Source organism: Alosa pseudoharengus, unplaced genomic scaffold, assembly GCF_046254945.1.
Source record: "Alosa pseudoharengus isolate Yale_2024_CS ecotype anadromous, Long Island Sound unplaced genomic scaffold, YU_APseudo_1.1 YU_APseudo_1.1_scf_1, whole genome shotgun sequence".
NCBI classification, from domain to species: domain Eukaryota; kingdom Metazoa; phylum Chordata; class Actinopteri; order Clupeiformes; family Clupeidae; genus Alosa; species Alosa pseudoharengus.
Genome location: NW_027468564.1, coordinates 8,531,957 through 8,546,228, shown reverse-complemented (window position 1 = coordinate 8,546,228; position 14,272 = coordinate 8,531,957). Strand labels below are relative to the sequence as shown.

The window sequence follows — 14,272 nt, the reverse complement described above, 5'->3', positions numbered from 1 at the left end:
CTCAGTATTGGATAAAACCACAACTTTCAAACAAGTAAAATCACTCGTGATTGGTTGGCAGATCTGTCACTATTCGTCACCCTGCCTCATAATAAATGTATATATATAAATATATATTAATTTATTTATTCATATTAAGCTGTATATTCATGTCATTGTTATCCTATGTAGGCTACCATCAAGGACATGAATGAATTTATAGAGGAAATGAACATTTGCCAGGAACTAGAGATGCACCGATATGGAATTTTAGGGCCGATAACGATAACCGATATTTATTGGTTTGTTTTGGCCGATACCGATACGATAACCGATAATATTACTCTTGAAAAAAAATTGTGAAAAGTGATTTGGGGAAAGCATTTAATGAGCATAATTTTATTGCAGTAATTTTACCTACCACCAAATGATGGACAGAACTCATAATAGTCCTCAACAGTGCGGCAGTCAACAACATAACAGTAGCCTAGCCCTACAGTATGTGTGGCTCCTTTAAGTGAACCTGACGTCAGTGAATTGCGAGTGAGTGGCTAGAGAGTATGAATCATTTTAATTTAGGACTAAACGCTCATAAACGGCTCAGCTGGGAATAAGCTACAGTACATGTATAGTGACCAAATCAGAGTTTGTGAGGGAAACTTAGGTTTAGTTTCAACTGCGGGTAACTGAATAAAGCTGCAACTCCTCAGACTGTATCTTATGTCCGTCTACTCTGTTGCGCACAACCTGCTGCAGCAGAAATGAAAGGGGTTAGCCCCGAAGGTTTTAATAACTTATTATGATGACCTGTCTGGAACTGATGCAGGAATGGTTCGCATATTTCTAGGTAGTAATACAAAACCCAAGCTAACGTAATGCAAATATAATACTAAAACACAACTTAGAACTAGGCCTACTTATGTACCCGTCCCACTAACGAGTTTGCTTATTTGTTTCCCCGATCAGCGCGGTAAAGTGCAAACACACCAGCACAAGACGGCTCTAGATAGGGCTGAGCTCCGCTCTGGTAAGGTTAAATGGCGGATCATTCACGAGACGATTTTGAGATGCACAGATTCCCAAATGAACACATATCCACAGATTTTGTTAGAGTGGTGAAATACATTCACACCGCTGACATTATATTGAGGAAAAAGTATAGCCAACCAAGCTCAAGTAGCTCAGTGTAGCCAGACGGACCTACGTAGGCCTAAATTAGGACTTTAAAAAATATCGGCGCAAATTATTGGCCAGAATTCTGTTATCGGACCGATAATAATATTTTCATTTTTTCACTTATCGGCCAATAATATATCGGCCGCCGATATATCGTGCATCCCTACCAGGAACATGTTTATGCAAAGAAAGAGCTTTATTAAAACAAACACAACTATATACAAAGCGAGGATCTGCCCACACATGGGTGGAGGATGATCCAAAAACTACAACTCAGTGAACTGTCCGTTTGCCTCCTCTGGGATGTCGGTAACTGGCGCTGTTCTTTCCGAGGCAGGTCCGTTGTTCAGGCGCCTATTGTGCGTGGCTCTGTACTTTGGAGTCGCCTCTTACCGGGACTGCAGCTTCGCACAGAGTTCAGAGAGCTCCAGCCTACGAAATGACGGCGACCGTACAATCCATCCAGAGACCCCACCAGCAACGCCATCTTCTTGGTCAGACAGTTCCACCTCGTCATCTGCTAGCACACTCTGTCTCGATTCCAACAGCTGTAAAAAAAACAATGAATCAGTACTGTGCGATGATGCACTGCGTATGGACACAACACATCTATCAATGCACCAAATAAAGTCTTACCCTCTTTCTTCTCGCTCGACTCCGAGCTGAACTCTTCGCAGCTTCCGCCCGCAATGAGTTTTCTGGCTGGGTATACCTAAAACTCCTGCGTACCGTCTCGTAATATGTCTTACAGGCGGCTGGAAAACAATTAAATGATAGTGGTATGAATAAAAATCAAACGCAAGTCACAGTAACATTAAACAAGGAAGGAGAAACAGTTAAAAAAAAAAGTCACTTACACACAATGTCGTCTTTCAACATCGTGTAAATCTGGACTTGCAGATATTGCTCCGAGCAAATAGGAGGCCACCGCCTCATTATGAGGCGAGATTAGTCTGTGAAAACAAAATGTAGAGTTATGATCGGTATCTATCCTATGGTATCTATACGTATCTATTTCCTTATACCGCAGAATGAAAGCATATTCTTTAAATCTTACCCTTGCTCCGGTTCGTAGCGCCTGCAATTTGTCTCCGAGTTGTGAAGACGGCGTACTGCTTCCTGTAAATGACGACACAAAAAAATACACTTTAATAAAGCTGGTTCTGCTCACTTGTTCTTTTGCAAGGCTACTAGGCTACTCTTAGCTTTGGTTTTAGGCTAGGGTACTTTTAGCTTAGCTAGCAGTCATCGAACATATTCTTACCGCAAGCTTGGGATTGTGCACCAGTCTTCTCTTCTTAAAGTTTGTCTCTCCCGCACAGTTTTTCGACTCCAGAGCAGCCAACCGGTCCTCTATGGACAGCAACCTAGAGTTTACCTAATTGCAGACAGCTCCGAGCAAAGAGGAAGTCACGACCCCATTAGGAGGCAAAGTTAGTCTGTGAAAACAAAATGTACAGTTAAGATCGGTATCTATCAACGTAGCCAATCTATTTCCTTATAGCCTACAGCAGAATGAAAGCATAGTATTCTTTAAATCTTACCATTGCTCCGGTAGCGCCTATGTGTCTCCGAGTGAACCCTGGTAGGCTACGGCTGGCTCTGATTTCCCGAAAGCAGATGTCCATTCTCCTGGCGAGACAAGTAACCACTCATCTGGCACTAGATCCAATGCTCTCCATTCTTCCAAGCAAAAAGGGAAGTGCTCGTTTAAAGGTCCCCTCTTCTAGAAGGAATGAGCGCAGACGATCGCGGGTGCGTTGTTTATGATTCACATCCACATACATCCAAATAACATGAAGTAGTAGCCTAATGAAACTGTAGGCTAGCCTTACTGTTCTGCTGAATTCCAGCCTGTGGGAAGGCGAGGCTTGGAGATGCTCCTCTCTGAATTTGCCGCCGCACACTGACTGTTGTTTATCCTATCAGCTGTTCTGGTGGAAGCGCGACCACAGTGCAACCACTGCTCACTAGAGGAAGTGTCTCCCCTGCTGGCGTGGGGGCGTAACGGTTGGACTTAGTGGTTTATTGAAGTGACCCTGCTGTGGCGTATAGACTGAGAATTTTTTGGACTGTGTAAATAGTCTACTACTAGCCTGGCTAATGTCATACCCTCATCTCAAATGAGACGGGGTCTGGAAACTAGGCATTCATTTTCTCGTATTTGAAACATGGTTTACGAATGCCCAGAGCCGTTTATTGGGCACTACGAATGTCTATCAAATGCGTCTGTACGTAGCTCATAACGGCTTCGGTGTGTCGTCATCGTCTTGCTGCACCCTCCCCGCTCTGTGATTGGTCCCCTATCTCAGGTGAAAATTTGCTCCATGGTGCCAGGCTGCCTTGCAGCGCGAATTAAATCGTGCGCGCAAGGCAGCATGGGAAAACCCAGGCTAGTCTACTACCAGGGAAACAGCCAATCTATTTCCCTGGTAGTAGACTATTTACACAGTCCAAAACATTGGCTATTTCCCTGGTAGACTATTTACACAGTCCAAAACATTCTCAGTCTATACGCCACAGCAGGGTCACTTATATAGGTATATATTTTTTATTCAACAAAAATATATGCAATTTTGCATATATTTTTGTTGAATGAAGATAGTGATAAAGACAATCATTTATATATTTGCCTCTGAAATTCTCATTGTGTTGGTGTGAAGGGAAAATCTGAATCTAAACTCTATCGACTGTTTTTAGTCAGGTTACATTATTGGAGCTTGCAGGGAACAGACATGTCATACCCAGCATCATTTCTGCCTGTTGAGCGTATTACTGGGAGTTGTTTAAGCAAGACCAAAGGCCATAGTCATGCCAGCATGCACAGTTCACTCTCCCTGCTACCCTGATTTGCATTTGTATAGCTCACAGCATTTTCATTTACATGTTAAAGCCTCCCCTAGAATTAGGAGGAGGGGGGTCGTGGGCGGACGACTGCCAAGCAAGGCCCACATCAATTTCTGACAATTCATGGCAGTTTTCGGCATTGCCTGCAAACTGCCGCGAACAGCAGTTAACCTGAACTTCCACGACAATCTACAGTGCCGCATACTGACGGAAATCACACTTTTCATGCAGTGTGGATGTACATGTACACTGCAGTGTTAAACAGGCCTCAGTTCATATGTGGATGTACATGGACACTGCAGTGTTAAACAGGCCTCAGTTCATATGTACATGGACACTGCAGTATTAAACAGGCCTCGGTTCATATGTGTCTGTATGTGGTGGATGTTTTATCATGTTTGTCTCTGTTTATATGGTAGAACATCATCATCATCTTTGTGTTTATGATTCAATTCGGTATGTTCTCTTTTAAATTGTCTTTATTTATATATGTTTAAAAGTTACAAATCTTGCAAAAAAAATATATTTAGAGTATAATAATAATGCCGGTATTTTAAAACATTTGATGGGTTCAAAACAAAAGACCCTGTCTGCCTCAACCAAACAGCAACAATGAAATACAATATGTATCAACAGGACAGCTGAGATGCTATAAATGGACATTTTAGCTGCATCTTCTGAAGCTACAGTAGAGAGAAGTCTGTTGAAGTCTGCTAAGTTCAGGAGCTACAGCAGACACAGGAGAGAGAAGCGTGTTGAGTTAAGATGTGTTGAGTTCAGCAGCTACAGCAGACACAGGAGAGAGAAGCGTGTTGAGTTCAGGTGTTGAGTTCAGCAGCTACAGCAGACACAGGAGAGAGAAGCGTGTTGAGTTCAGGTGTTGAGTTCAGCCATCTCCACGTCATCATAGAGGTCTTCATCTCCACTCTGCTGACCCTCTCTGCTCTGACGTCCAGAGGTCTGCTCTCCTCTTCTGCTCCTCAGCCTGAACCAGATCACAGCAGTGACCAGCCCCAGCAGCACACAGCCTATCAGTGGAGCGTACGCTCTGTAGAAAGGAGAGTGCACCCCAAATGGATCCCTGAACACAAGGCGGAAGGTGCCCTCAGAACAAACATAGGTCAGATTTCCTAATGTCCCCTTACGTCCATACACTCTCCATGTGTACAGCCTGCTGTCCTCTGCTGTGAGGTTGGAGATGGTCAGAGTGGAGTTAGAAAGTAAATTGGACACAGTCACTCGGCCCCTCAGATCTTCAGGTAGAGGCACAGGGTTTGTTTTATAAATTTTATGGAAGTCTACAATCAGAACCTGTGGCTGGAACACTTTCTGACGGTACCACTGGATCCCACACATAAAGAAAGACTCATTCAAGTGTTCAGTAATATCCAGAAGGACACTTTCACCATGAGAAAACAAAACATCCAAAAGAGAGAATTTCATACAAACAAAGAGGACAACCATTTCTGTAGCAGCATCATGCTTCACACATGTATACAACCCAGAGTGTTGTGGTGACACAGAGGTAATGATGAGGGAGTAGTTCCCAGTCTGGCTGCCGTTTAGCATGTACAGGAACGTCTCTCCCTGTGGTTGAGTCTGATTAATGCTGGACTGGACAGACCCATTGTGAAAGGTCCAGTGCACTTTTCTGGGGAGCTCTCCTTTCAGAATACAGGGAAAAGTCACATTCTCCTCTTCATAAGCAAAGACAAATTTAGGATGTGTAAAAACATCTCTGTAGCTATAGCTTTGGCATTGAGCTCCTCTCCATACTGCACAAATGGAGATAGAGCGAGATTCTCTAAGCCCAGACAGTGTGACCAGAGAGGTGTTGAGATCCACCTGCAGTCTGCCCCTCAGATCCTCCACGAGTGGCTCCAGTGAGGAGCTGGTGTCCAGGACCAGAGTCCAGTCAGACCATGTAACTTTATGATGATTTTGGCTCAGATTAAATTGCCCGCTTCTTCTGTACAGCTGTATGCTGCTCCCGTGATCCAGAGTGGAATTCAGACTACACAGTGCAGCACTGCCATCATATGCTACATAAGACTCTTCTGTATCACGTTCTGCACAGACGGTGAGACTGAAGTGTGTGTGTTCTGTCATGTTTCCTCCTCTCCAGCCTTCAGCCCTGTAGTCTCCACTCTGGGACATGCTGAGGTTCATCATTTCAAAATAGAAAGAAGAGGAGTTGAAACACTTCACCTTGTATCCATGTGGCTGTGGTCTCTCTGGCTGTGAGCAGTTGATCAGCAGCAGATCTCCATCTCCAGAAACCCTGTACAGCACGTAGTCATCCACCCTGGAGAAGCTGGGATAAATTACAGCACCTCCTCCTTCATGTCCGAACATGAGTTCAGGATCTGGACTGAGGTGGACACAAGTGATGAAAATCAGCAGGACAAATCCACTCACACACACTGCAGTCTCCATTCTGAGTTCTGTGTTTGCGTTGAAGTTTAGTCTGTTTGTGTCACTCTGCTTCTACCAGACAGACTGTGAGAGCTCTGACAGGCTCATCCTACCCTTCTATCAACCGGAACTGGTCTGTGTGTGTGTGTGTGTGAGTGAGTGAGTGTGTGTGTGTGTGTGTGTGTGTGTGTGTGTGTGTTAGTTCCGGAGCCTTCACTCTCTCTATCAGATCTAATATAGAGATAACACTGACAGATAGCACTCAATACTTACTAAACCAAACTATCAGCTTTCCTTTTTAGCTTATTTTACAACAGACCATGTGTTATGTAATGGTCTGATGGGGTTTGTTATGTCGCAAATAAGACATCAGTTCATGCAAATGAGACATCAGTTCATATGTACATGGACACTGCAGTGTTAAACAGGCCTCAGTTCATATGCACATGGACACTGCAGTGTTAAACAGGCCTCAGTTCATATGTGCATGGACACTGCAGTGTTAAACAGGCCTCAGTTCATATGCACATGGACACTGCAGTGTTAATCAGGCCCCAGTTCATATGTGGATTTACATGGACACTGCAGTGTTAAACAGGCCTCAGTTGATATGTGGATGTATGAGGTGGATGTTTTATCATGTTTGTTTCTGTTTAGATGGTAGGACATCGTCATCATATTTATGTTTATGATTCAATTCAGTACAGAATGTCCTCTTTTAAATTTACTTTATTTATGTATGTTTAAAATGTACAAATCTTGCAGAAAAAATATTTTAGAGTATAGTAACAATGCCGGTATTTTAAAACATTTGCTGGGTTCAAAACAAATGTGAGACCCCGTCTGTCTCAACCAAACAGCAACAATAAAATACAATATTTATCAACAGGACAGCTGAGATGCTATAAATGGACATTTTGGAAAACTTTCTTATGGTACCACTGGATCCCATACGTAATGAAAGACTCATTCAAGTGTTCAGTAATATCTAGAAGGACACTTTCACCGTAAGAAAACTCCACATCCAAGAAAGAGAATTTCAGACAAACAAAGAGGACAAATACTTCTTGCTCAGTACTTTCTCTCAAATAACATCTATACACCCCAGAGTGTTGTGGTGACACAGAGGGGATGATGAGGGAGTAGTTCCCAGTCTGGCTGCCGTTTAGCATGTACATCACTTCCTGTGGGTCAGTCTGATTAATGTTGATCCAGAATCCAGAATCATTGTAAATGGCCCAGTTCACTTGGCTGTGGAGCTCTCCTTTCAGAGTGCAAGTAAGAGTCACATTCTCCTCTTCATAAGGAAAGACAAGGTTAGGCAATATACGTAGATTCTTGTAGCTTGTTACGGCCCCCGTATGCTAATGTTGCATGATGCTAAAGCAATGTGTATTTGACCCTGGTGGCAAAATGTTGGTTTGTTTTCTGTCTTGTCTTACCTGTTGATTAATCTATTTCAGTCTAGAAATGTAATTATGTTTAGCTTTAGTCCTTCTATGTATATAGTGTGTAATCCTCACCAGTAATTTTGGTATAATACCAAACAGCTTTTATTTATGGAGACTAGAGTCACCATTTCAGCGGGAGGGTGTTACGTCCCCCGAAGTTCCTTATGATTTAACATTATGATTTTTGGCACACCCTACTGGCTGTGAGTGGTAGGGGTGCTGTTACCTGCCGTTTTCTATGTTTGCTCCCTAACCAGGTGATCCAATTAGCCAGGATGCGGTGCACCTGGCCAGCCTCTTCAAAAGGCACATTCTGGACCTGGTCTGCAGAGCATTGTCTGTTTTTTTTCCTGTTGGTTGCTACCACCTCGTCGTCTCCAGTTTTTCAACGCCTTTGAGCCTTTTTGCCGGTTTTCAAGCCTGCTTTTTGCCCTTTTTAGGGAACAAATAAATACCCCTTTTGAGCCTTAACCCAGCTGTTGTCCTCCAATTTACGTTGCGGTTTTCCTGTGGGGAACCGTAACATAGCTATAGCTTTGGCATTGAGCTCCTCTCCATACTGTACAATAGAACTTGTCATCTTTTGTAACTCTAGCCAGTGTGACCAGAGAGGTGTTGAGGTCCACCTGCAGTCTGCCCCTCAGATCCTCCACAAGTGGCTCATGTGAGGAGCTGGTGTCTAGGGTTGTGCCGATGGACGATATCATCGTCCATCGTGATGGTTGACAGGCATCACGATGGAAAGCAACCATCGTGATGCCACGCCCCCACATGCCAGTCACTAATTCCTGCTGTAACAGGCTAAAAAAAAAAAACCTTTCCCTGAAAATGAAATTGAGCCTACTTTAAAGGCTGTCAACCAAACAGTTATCACATATTAGTCTACCGTCTTGTAAAATAAAAGACTTATTAGTCTACCCTCTTATTCAAAAAATTCCTGACTGTGACGTGAATGTGTAGCCTAATTGTCTTTTTGTAGCCTACATGTCTCACAGGCCTATAGCCTACATTGGACGTAATAGGTGTAGCATAATGTTTTAGCAGAAAATATAGATTTATTATTGTTAGTCTACGACTAGGACATTCTAGCGCTCAAATATTTTTGCAAGGCTACAGCGAGCGCCAAATGCGTCCTTCTCCTCTATGTTAAAATAAACAATTTCTTTCGTTAATTATAGGATCAGAAGGTAGCCTATTCGTCTTTCACTGTAAGGCTTGTATTTCATGCATTTAGCAAAAGTCCCAGACAGCAGCGGAGTGGTAATCGGGATTCGTTATTTGTAAAAGTGTTTTTACTTCGCCCTCCTATAGCCTGGACTGCGCGACCGCAGCCCTTTACTTTCACTTCCCGCCGCCCTCAGTCAGCATAGACGGTAGCCTGATAACGTGGGATGCTGCATAGTACTAAGATTTTAAATGAGTGACCACGATAGTAGTCTTAAGTAGCTTTTTTGCTGGGCCCAGCGAAGGCTGGCAATGTGTAATATTCCGCCGGTTGGTGCACACGCAAGTGTTCAGATTGATTGTTGTTACGCCCCCCTGTGTCCCCATCAGGTTCTGTGTAGTCAGTGCACGGGCAGTGCAGACCTGGCGGTGTCAATTAGTTATTGTGCACACCTGTTGGAAGGTGTGGCTGGGTATTTAAGAGGTTCTATACACTCTCTGTTTGGGCACTATCTTTCATTTCGGGCACTGGGTGTCATTAGGCATATTCTCTCTCACATCAACTTTTAACGCTTTACATCTACCTCCCTCTTTCTCTCTTATTACTGACACAGACATTCACACATAGCCTACATTTAGTTTATCTTCCTTCCCCCTAGACATTTGGTTATAGTTGTTATCTTTGATTACTTTAAATAAAATACCTTTCGGTTAACCTTAATTCTGTTGTCTGCCTCCATTTTATGTTATGGTTAAGAGCCAGCCGTAACATAATTGGGGTGCTCTCGTCCGGAACAACAAGTAGGTTGTGAGATTGGACCTAGACTGCTCACAGTAATCCAGGTGAGAACATTTCCGAATATTCAATTGACCTAGTAGGCTAATCAGCAGACTCCGGTTAGGTAGAGTGCTCCAGCTGGGCTGAGCCCTTCCAACGGTGCACTGTTTTGTTTCTTTGTTTTCTTTCTGTCTGTCTTTAATTCTAGGGGTAATTCTGGTCGGGAAACTCGAGTTCCTGTTGGGGGCACGCTTCTCGCACAATTTGTCAACCACATTGTGACGAGGTTCACGCGTTAATCAGTCGCCCCGAGGCCGGCAGGCCCCTGAAGACTAGCCAGGTGGAGGTAGTTTGTTGTTATGGTATTCAGGATACCGGAGGACTGTTTAACACCAAATTCAGCGAAATACTGGGGATTGGTTGACTGTTTCACCTGGATTGCTTTGAAGTACTCTTTGGCTGTGCGTGTGTTTTGGTAAGTTTAAATGTCAGTAGCCCATTTGTTATCTGGTACGGTAGCGTTCGTTTTGTGATTGTTTGGCTAATTGTTTGATGGCCTGTGAAGGGTAAGCACAAGTGATTGACTGCGTGTGTAGTCATTGTATAGCCTAAAAGTGTTAGAATACGAACGGTTACCTGTGCGTAGCTGCTTGCGAGGGTTCGTGAGTAAGACCTCAGCCAGCGCTAGTTTGTGCTGATGAAGTTATGAATGACTTTGTCTAGGCGATTTGCACGGTGCGAGTTGTCACGTCATTCTTAAGTAGTTTGCTACGCATGTTGTGATAACAGCAGTGAGGGTTACATGATAATCACACGATCTCTTTAGCATATAATGTTACTGGGTTAAAACATTTTTGTTTGTGATACAGTAACTTCACATTTGCATTCTCTTTGTGCCTATTTGCTATCGTTGGTCTGCTTGCTGTAATCCTTACAAGGGGGAGTGTTTGTTGTGTGTGGGTGTGAGGAGAGATATATTTGTGTGCCATTGGTTTTGATAGTTGCCTATTTCTGATCTGATCTTATAAATTGCTATGGGAGCTTGGGTTGCCTTCTGACCTATTTTATAGGTTGCACTTAGCTTCTAGTGGTGGTCTGTGGTTGTTTTATCTTGTGCTATATTTTTACAACGTCCCAACTTTTCAGTGGTGTAGGTGGTTATCATGGCTACGTTTCTAGAGGAGTTTTTAACTAATCCTTCAGAGGAGTTGCTACTGGGTTTTACTAAAGACCAGTTATGGCAGCTTTCTGAGCATTATGAATTAATAATAACTTCTCAGGAGAAAAAGATTAAGGAAACCTTATTTTTAGCCATTAAGAACCAATTAACAACTAAAGGTGTGTTCGGGGCAAAACCTATTGAAACTGTCCCTGGTGAGACTGTAACATCTGTAACAAAAGTGAGTGAGGAGAAATTACAAGCCATGGTTCTGCAAGAAAAGCAGCTAGAGCTGGACCTTGAGAGACTCAGGGCTGACAGAGAGGTTCGAGCAATTAAGGAGAAGGAGATTGAGTAGGAGATTGAGTTTCGTAAATTAGAGCAGCAAATCGAACTACGGAGAATAGAGCGTGATGAACGCGAACAAGAACGTCAGCTGGCACGTGAAGAACGCGAACGCGAACATGAGCGGGAAGACCGCGAAAGAGAGCGTGAGCGAGACCGTGAACAGCGAGACTTTGTGCTCAAGAAATTAGAGCTCGAAATGGCTGCGAAAAGACCTGAGTCTCCTCTCCTTGCAGTGCCTAATGCTAACCCCATGGGCCCATCTCCAGATTATGCAGCGCCAACATTCGATGTGGCTCGTAACATCCGACTTGTCCCACCTTTCGTAGAGAAGGATGTGGAAAAATATTTCACCCACTTTGAAAAGGTTGCCATCACCCTGAAGTGGCCTAAGGAGGTGTGGCCTCTACTACTTCAAAGTGTGTTAACTGGGAAAGCACAAGATGTTTTTACAGCACTTAGCATTGATCAGTGTAGCCAGTATGATATTGTTAAAAAGACGATCTTGCATTCATATCAACTGGTCCCTGAAGCCTATAGACAACGTTTTAGGCACTTAAGGAAATCACCTCCGGAAACTTATGTGGAGTTCTCTAGGGAAAAAGAGAGAACCTTTGAAAGGTGGTGTGCGTCTCAGGAGGCTGAGACACAGGAAGACTTAAAGCAGCTAATTCTTTTAGAGGAATTTAAGAATTGTCTTCCTCCAGAAATAGTGGTATACCTGAATGAGCAGAGGGTGCAGAAGTTAGAGGACGCAGCCGTCTTAGCTGATGAGTACCATCTCACTCATAAGTCCTATGACTGGCGAAGGGGTAATAACAAAGTTCGACAGAGAAACCTGCCAAGGAGTAGACTGAGACGTGGGTCTAGAGACTCAGACTCCCAATACGCCTCTTCCTCAGGTAGTGCTAGTCGTGGCCCTGACATCAGAGAGATCATCTGCTTTTATTGCAGGAAGGCTGGTCATAAAGTGGTGGACTGTTTGAAACTTCTTAACAAGCATAAGACAACCAAGTCTATGGGATTGGTTGTGTCTGGTAGAGCTGATAATTTTGATCAGGATGAAGACACTATTTGTTGCGTTTCTTCTCAGAGATGTGAGAATGGTGATCAGCTAGGCTATGTGCCTTTCATCACAGACGGTGAAGTGTCCCTATTGGGTCAGGAGTGCAGTGCGCCTATCCGCATCCTTAGAGATACAGGTGCAGCACAATCCCTTCTGCTAGCTGGTGTTTTGCCCTTGTCTGACAAGACGGCAACAGGAGCTCGTGTTCTACTCCAAGGTTTAGAGGGAACCACTATTGCAGTGCCATTACACAGAGTTTACTTATCTTCTGACATAGTCACTGGTAGTGTTGTGGTGGCCGTGTGGCCGAAGCTACCCGTGCCTGGTGTCTCATTTATTTTAGGGAATGAATTGGCTGGAGATGCGGTAAGGAAATATTCTGCGTTGTCTTTGCCTGAGATGGTGATAGACCATGAGATTGTGCAATCACCTGTGTGTGCAGACACCTCTGCTGCTGAATTAAATCCCAGCAATGATCCAGTGTTTATGTTTACAGATATCACTCAGCCTGTTATTGCTGTGGTGGAGCGCGTGGAGCAGACTGGCCTGGCTGATTCATCTGTGGTCAAGAGTTTGTGTTCTGTTTTTGACTCTTCCATTCTGCTTGCTGATGATCCTAAAGCAGGAAGTGGTCTTGTCACATCAGTAGAATGTGTTGAGCTTGAGAGCTCTAAGTTGTGTTCGGAAGTGTCTGATAGTATATACTCCGATGTTATGTCCAATGTTGGTTTTATGGAGCCCTGCATCTCCCTTTCCCTTGTTGACCTTGATTACACCTTTACAGAACATGGTGGTGTTAGTGGGATGGTACCGCCCATTAAAGATGCCAGCCATGTCTCTACTACCAAACGGGGACTGGTGAGTGATTGTGATTCTTTTGGGCCTGTTTGCAGCAGGGGTAGCTCCCCATGTATGCTGCTCAATAGATTAGGATGTGTGCATTATAGCTCCACCAATGCCGCTGTAGACTGCACAAAATTGTTGCCCATTGATGGTCATTGTGATCACTCTGCCCACCGAGTGACTTCACAGAGTGTGGTTAGAGAACCATGGACTGATTCTTTTGGAAGGGAGGTGTTTATCACCTCTCACTCTGATAATTTTCTCTATGACTGTCTTTGTATTTTCTTTGTGAAATTTGTTCTAGCTTTTATTCCACGGCTAGTTCACCATGTGGGATGGGGTACTTGTGGGATTTGTAGTTACTTGTTTATTTGATCTCTGTATTGTTCATGTCTCTCCTTTTCTCTACGTCCTAGGGCCCAGGATGTGGAGGTCTTGAGGGGGGGTTGACTAGTTGGGATCACAGGATGTCTTTGTTTATGTTTTGTTTCAGGTTTCCTATTAGAAACCTTCTTTTTGGAAGGGAGGTGTTACGCCCCCCTGTGTCCCCATCAGGTTCTGTGTAGTCAGTGCACGGGCAGTGCAGACCTGGCGGTGTCAATTAGTTATTGTGCACACCTGTTGGAAGGTGTGGCTGGGTATTTAAGAGGTTCTATACACTCTCTGTTTGGGCACTATCTTTCATTTCGGGCACTGGGTGTCATTAGGCATATTCTCTCTCACATCAACTTTTAACGCTTTACATCTACCTCCCTCTTTCTCTCTTATTACTGACACAGACATTCACACATAGCCTACATTTAGTTTATCTTCCTTCCCCCTAGACATTTGGTTATAGTTGTTATCTTTGATTACTTTAAATAAAATACCTTTCGGTTAACCTTAATTCTGTTGTCTGCCTCCATTTTATGTTATGGTTAAGAGCCAGCCGTAACAATTGTCTATCCGCCTTTCACAACAATTTTCTTGGAGCACATCTTCCATACAACTTCGGTAGCCTGGTCAGTATGTCTCTCTTAGCTGTCCACTTTCATCAGGCCGTATAGCCT

General features: G+C 43.8%; 1 long non-coding RNA gene across 1 annotated transcript; it reads right to left on the bottom strand.

Annotated features, from left to right (window-relative positions):
• Positions 1–1,781: 1,781 nt before the first annotated feature.
• LOC143137554 (uncharacterized) lies at positions 1,782–2,983 on the bottom strand. The gene is made up of 5 exons (XR_012990016.1): positions 2,700–2,983; positions 2,420–2,594; positions 2,213–2,274; positions 2,013–2,108; positions 1,782–1,910 (listed from the first exon to the last, which is right to left on the bottom strand). It is a non-coding gene; the product is annotated as an uncharacterized LOC143137554 (long non-coding RNA).
• Positions 2,984–14,272: the final 11,289 nt, after the last annotated feature.